Below are 7,345 nucleotides of genomic sequence, written 5' to 3'. Positions count from 1 at the left end.
GGACGTGTGTGCTCAGTGATAATCTTTTCACATGCCCCGGGACCAACACCCACCCCAACTAGGACAGCCCACAGAGAGCACTTGCGTGTCCCGTACTATCAACTACCTTACGACCAGATGAGGAACCGCTGGGGGGGGGGGCAGGGATAGGGAATAAACAGTTCATCTTTATGGTGGACTCAGGGGCGGAAAAATCATGTTTGCGAGAAGGCAATTTTCTGCTCTCTGGTAAAAATCTCAAGACGCAAGTTTTTTCTGGGCTAGTGGTCACGGTTCCATACACAGAAGATTTGGATGTCAGAAAAGGGGTAAAATGGTGCGAACACCCCCACTATATCATTAAGAGTCTCCCATAAACTTGTTAGGTCGAGATCTGCTGAGCAAGTTGAACATGACCATCGCATTAACTGAGAGAGGCATAGCATGTTCTACCCCGGGGATGTGTACACTTCGAGCAATGTCATTAATACAGATATTAGCAAATGAGACAATGGTACGAGGAATACCCACAAACGCTGACATGTTTATTTATGGGATACAAGTATTGGCTCAAGCAGTACCTGGAATAACATGAAAAGAGTGGAAAGTACCTTCCGATTTTGTTTTTCTCCCTGTAGCTACTCCTGAAATAATGCCAGGGACAGTGATTTCCCTCGATTTGCAGGGGGTGCAAGTGTCAGCAAGACGAAATTGTAGAAACTGGCCTGGACACACAGGGTTATGAATGGAGGACAGTATTGTGCATTGATCCAAGCATTCCATTAATGACACTGACCGATGAAGATCTGTTCACTGACAACGACACTGATGGGGAGTTATACTAGAAATGTGTATGCCTTGTGACATAATGATTCAGAAAAGAGAAGTGGCAAACCGCCTCATGGCCGCTGTCAGTGCGCCGCCATCTGTTTGTTACACAGACTTGCAACATGTGGCACCATACTTGTGGACCACAAATCCCTATGATGCAGGGCTACTGAGAGAAGTGACCCCAGTGAGAATAAAACTAAAATCAGGCACAGTCATCCCAAGAGTGAAACAATACCCTTTGACACGAGAAGCAGAGGAAGGGATACGAAAGACAATACATGCCTTACTACAGCAGGGTATCATTGTCCCCTCCAACTCCCCATGTAATACTGCAATATATCCCATCAAAAAAGAGATGGGAGGGGCGTAGAGTATGACACCTTAATGATATCGTCCAAAAAGAGTTCCCTCTTGTTCCAAATCCGGTGTCCATTTTGTGCAGTATTCCAAAAGATTCCACCCATTTTACAGTGGTGCAACTAAAAAATACTTTTTTCTCTGTACCCCTCGACCCAGAGTCCCAATACCTCACTGCCTTCATGATAGGGGGAGAAGATATGAACACTACAGATCACCCCAAGGATACTGTGAGAGTTCAAGTATCTTTAACAGAATACTCCATTAAGATCTTGGTAATATTGTGGTACAGAGCACGATCATTCCATACATGGATGATCTTCTAGTGTGTAGTACAGGCGAAGAACAATGCAGAAAAGATTCCATCACTCTACTGACCCTTTTGGCCCACAGAGCAGCAGCAGTGCGCGCCACGGGAATGCTGCATACTGTAAAAGACATGCAAACGTTTATTGGCATCTGTAATTATTGCTGTGTATGGATTCTGGATTATGCAGCATATACAAGGACGTTATTGAATGGCTTGAAAGAAGCGCAGAAGGAAAAGACCCCAATAAAATGGACATCTGAAATGCACACAGCTTTTACAGTCCTGAAAGAACTCATCAGCACCGCCCCGCCCTAGCAACCCCTGATTATGAGCAAGAATTGTACTTATTTTTGCATTCCAAGGGGACACTCATGACCGCAATGCTGACAAAAGAAACCTTGCTAGGACACAAACCCCTAGCATACCACAGCGGTACACTTGATTCAGTAATGCAAGGACATTTCGCATGCGAACAATCTCTCACAGCAGCAGCGTTTGCATTAGAGAAAAGTGTGACGATTGTAATGGGTTGCTCCATCACATTGTATGTTGAGCACTCATTGTTTGCCATTCTTCAACAATCAAAGTCCACACTCACTACCCAAAGAGCATCAGCATATGAAATTATTATCTCCAGCCCAAACGTCCACGTGGTCCGATGTAAGACAGTAAACCCTGCAACATTTATCACATAGCCCTGCACAGTACAAGACATGCAGGAACATGACTGTACCGCCTATGAAGGGGGAGGGGATGACATCCCTAAAGCAAGAGAAAATTCACTAGAGGGGGGTATCATGATGCCTGGCCCCGGAAGACCAGACCAGGCCCAGCAGCCCCGGAAGCAGGCATCATGCCACTTGGAGCATGCCCAAAAGCCCCAGTTAGGGGCTGTTTGGCTACAGTCCTGGCGCCTATGGCGCCTGGCTCATAAAGATAAAGTCAGTCCTGGCGCCATGGGCGCCAGGCTCATTATTGATAACTTACCTGAAGCAGACCATGCTGCATACTCACCTGAGGCAGACCATGCTGCATGAAGACTCAAGCCAAATGAGGCTTACGAGGGACTATTTTACTGAAGGGACTATTTGTTACTTGGGTGGGACTGTGGAAGAATACTTACCTGGATCTTCTTCTAAGGCTATTTAAACCACGCCCGGACAGCCACACGTGCTTCACGTTATTCTGCTAGCTGCAGCGTAACGCTCACCGTGTTTTCAGCAGCTCCAGTCTTCAGCCACGCCCGCTTCAGTCCTGGGACTCCTGAAACAAGAAGACAAAAAGGATAAAGGTTAGAACAGGAGTTTTAACTTTAATCCTTACCTGAATCCTGATCCATTTCGCCACGGAACTGAAAGACAGAAGTCTTTGAAGCATTGCTTCGCATTCCTACGGCGCCGCGCTGAACTCACCTGCTTGGCGGTACTTCAGCATTCCATCACGCTCTCTCCATCTCGCGGCCGCCCTCCGACACCTAAGGAGACAAAGACAGCAAGGTGAGCAAGGGGACACACTAAGGCCATACAAGCTACTCCCAAGGACTTACCTGATTTACCACGGGAGGTACTCACCTCATTTCGGGTCGGCGCAGTCAACTCTGCTTCATCGCCGTACCCCGGCCCATAAGGGGAGAAAGCAAGGACAATACCAGTTACCCCCCACAAAACTTACCTGATTTACCACGGGGGTCTCACCTCATCTCGGGTCGGCACAGTCAAGTCTACTTCATCGCCGTATCCCAGCTCCTAAGGGGAAAAACACAATAGACTTACCTGAATCTTACCGAGTGCCATTTGGAAATCTTCAAGTGGATTAATCGGCAACCTGCAAGGAATCGGACAGAGTGAAGAGCAGACATTTGAACTCTTATGAACAATTGGACTTTTGAGTCAATACTGGAACTCACCAATTCCTCTACGCCAGTGAAGTAACTGGTCATCAACGCGCCCCTGCGGTCGACGCAGGATGAGAGCTCATCCTTCCAAACCATTAGGTGAGACTAAGGAGGGGACATCAAGAGTGATCAGTGGGAAGACAACGGGAGTGGGGAAGGTGGGTTGACACTCAATTCCACGGGTGGTTAATTCCTCTTCTCCTTTGCAGAAGAATATTCTTGTGAGCCAGACAAACTAGGCTGAGCGGGCTAGTCCAGTCAGTCATCTCGGCGCTACACGTCACGCTGGTGGAAATAACATCGGCCCAGTTCCGGTCGATGCCCCCGTGGGAACCAGGTGAGCGTAACAGGGGGAGACAGGTGAAAAACATGTTGGGGTTGCAGTGGTACGATTGGAGGATGGAAAGTATGAGATACGTGTACAAAAACGTTTACCAACGCACTACTTCACCAAAGCAGCAGAGCTAATTGCCCTCGTAGAAGCACTACATGCAGCAAAGGGATGCGCAGTAACAATATATTCAGACTCAGCATATGTAACCACCAAGGTACATGCTGGTCTATCGCGATGGAAGTGGAGGGGGAGTTCAGGAGAGCAGATGGGTCCCCGGTACAACATGCAGCATTACTTAACGAGTTGATTACAGCTCTAGCAGAACCCCCAGTAGTAGCATTGGTGAAGTGCCAAGCACACACAAATAACAGTGACGAAATATCGATTGGGAACGCAGTGGTGGATGCCACAGCTAAACAAGCAGCATATTTCCAAAACCACCAAACAACAGAGTGCATCTTAAAAGAGAAAGAACAACCAACAGGAGAAGGAAACAATGCCTTAGCGATAGCACAACTAATCGAGATACAACAGCGAGCACTGCCACATTAACAGGAATTATGGACAAAAAGAGGGTGCACCCAATCTCCTACTGATCTCCTGTGGAGACAAGAAAGCACAGGAAAGTTAGTGATGCCTGTGGAATTATTGATAGCATTTCAATAATTGCATTTCCCTGCCCAAACCTCTAAACAACACAGTGCTGCTGATATCCAGGAAGATTATTTTGTACCAGATCTCCAAATATTTCACTAAAATGTCTATTGAATGTACTACCTGCCAAACATTTAATTCAGGGATGACAACCAGAACAATACGTGGCACATTGTCGCGCCCGGTGGGTCCATTTCGTGAACTGCATACTGATTATGCAGACATGGGAGAAAGATGTAATGGAGCTAGATACTTGATTGTGGTGGTGTGTCCTTTTTCGCGCTTGGTGGAAGCAGGATAATGTGCCCACCCGGAAGCGAAATGTGCAGCAAAATTCCAGGTGAGGAAAGTGTTCCTGCGTTGGGGGATATGTGACATCATAAGATCCGACAACGGAACACATTTTGTGAACTATCTTTTTAAAGAAGTGATAACATTATGAGGCATAAAACACAAAATGTGCTCCATTTATCACCGCAAGCTAACGGGATGGTAGAAAAAATTAACTGCCTTCTTAAGAGCAGATTGTCAAAACTGTGTCACACATTGAAAAATAATTGGGTCTATTGCTTGCCTTTGACACTCTTCCAGCTGTGAACACAGCCCAGTAAGGACCACCAGCTGTCGCCCCATGAAATTGTGATTGGTAGGAGAATGCAAACTCCACTGTCACCAGTAAGACGCATGTCAGATGCACATCAAACAGCAACAGTACTAGGAGAGGAATTCATGGAATACCTCACTCAATTAACACAGGCAGTGTGATGCATTGCCAAAGAAATAGCTCTGCCTTTCACAAAACAAAATGAAACAGACACAACAACTGCGGCTACGGATAGCCCCCACAAAACCACTCATGCCCAGTGAACTGGTTTATGTTCGCAGCTTTGTACGGCGCTGGAACTCACCAAGATTCCATGGGCCATATGAAGTGATCTACTGTACTCCCCTAACAGTAAAAGTCATAGGGCTTAAATATTGGGTGCTTAACAGCAGAAACATTGAAGGAAAATGAAAGGGATGTGGCAGTGCAGTAAGAACAAAAAGATAAACATACCACACAGCATTATAAGAAGTAACATTTAAAGTATGTATATAAAAAGAGTAGTGAATGTAAATAGAAAATACAATATAATGTGAAAATGTTTACCTTCTTTTTGGTATGACTCTTTCCATGTTTTTTTAATTTCATCAATCCCCAACAGCGTTAAAAACTGGAATACCTCACATAGATAGCAATAGGAGTAGAATAAGTGCAATAAGGGCCTATGGTTATGAATGTGGGCTCTACTTTGTTGCAGTAACGTTTAGTGTTGTGATGTTAGGATTAATGATTTTCTGGGTAGTGTCTTTTTATTATGAATGATAAAAGCCAAGTGGGGAGGGGGAACCTAATTCAAGAAGGGGGACACTTGTTATGGGACGGAATCAAGTTAATGTGGAACAATACAATGCTCCCCCATGCTGCTAAAAATACAAACAAAACAACCTCTGAAACAGAAATTAATGTGTTTAATGACAGTATGAATGTATCTTATGAAGACGATGCCCTAGAACAACCAGTCACGTTATCGCAGCCCACCTCACAACCAAACAGTGTATGGCCCAAATGTATAATGTGTTCCCCAGAGCTACGTCTCATGACCTGTTAAATACTCCTTACTGGCATCGAACAACCGACTCCAGTGGACTGATAAAATTGAAATTATTCCCTTCGCACCGCTCTGTGTCATTCAATGCAGGAGAAACATTGTGTACCTCAAACAAATTGTGCAGAAGGTATTTAGATTGGAAAAACACCTGGAAACAAAATAGGAGAAACAAAAGGCAAACAAGGCGGCAATATAAATATGATACGTACAATGGGTTGGGTCTGGGTAAAATGGAAGACATTTGGCATCCAGGGCAATACAATAAATGGTACTCTGGCATGAGTGTCATGGGGCGACAGGCAATAAACGGTAGCTGTTACGTCTGCTCTCTGATACCTCACGCATCAGGGACGCCTAAGGTTTTAGTACCTGAAGAAGCTCTCATTGTGGAAGCACAATGTCTAATTCATCTTGCACTGTGTAGGATAAAGGGCACTTTCCAAGCACACACTATACGCATGAAGCTCCTCCAACCTGATTTCAGAGTTTGTAAAAAAGGAATGCCACCTGCAAAATGTTTCAAATAACCTTTTCTGGCAATAGAAGGAACAAGATTTGCAGGAAACAAATGGCAGCAGTCAACATTTGTGTTCAAGGCAGAAGGGTTGTGTGGCTTGTCGACAACAGACTGAAATGGATGAATGACACTTGAGCACACATTTGGACTGAACATGTTTCCAAACTAATGTGGGTTACCGCTCTGGAAAAGCCAATACAGATAAACCATGAACAAAAATATGAACTTTGCTTCCATGCAGAAAGAGATGTACCCATGGGTTCTAATATACATTGCAACAAGACTCTGGTTATTGCTGATCTGAAATCAGGAACTGCAGCTCTAATGGATCAATACTAGGTGTGCGGCAAACAGGCATACCTACACCTCCCGTCTGCATTAAATGGTGACTGTGCTCTGGTAACACTACCCTCTGCACTGCTGGTGGTCCCTGAGAAACATATAGTAGGGGACACAATGCAACAACAACTATCACAAGTACCCCACCAAGAAGATGAAATATCAGCCCTTGTGAGCGTGCTGACAGAAAATAAGCTACATGAACAAGTGTCACAAAAAAAGAGAGCATCCAATTACATCTCTAAAGACTCCTCTGATCTCCTGGCGCAGATTCCTGCAGAGTACAAAATGTTCAATTCAGCTGAGACATTCTTCGCATCAGTGATCCCCAGTATCCAGGCCCGCGCAAATGCCAAATGGCTTCAAATCGTGCGCTGGGAACTCACACAATTGGCAAATGACACTGAAGAGGTGTTCAATATCATCAAGGTGGAGTTAAGAGCACTGAGACTAATGACAATGCAGAACAGGTATGTGC

The sequence above is a fragment of the Ambystoma mexicanum genome, chromosome 9 (assembly GCF_040938575.1).
Source record: "Ambystoma mexicanum isolate Mex_15411 chromosome 9, UKY_AmexF1_1, whole genome shotgun sequence".
Classification (NCBI taxonomy): Eukaryota; Metazoa; Chordata; class Amphibia; order Caudata; family Ambystomatidae; genus Ambystoma; species Ambystoma mexicanum.
Note: the sequence above shows the minus strand (reverse complement) of the source record.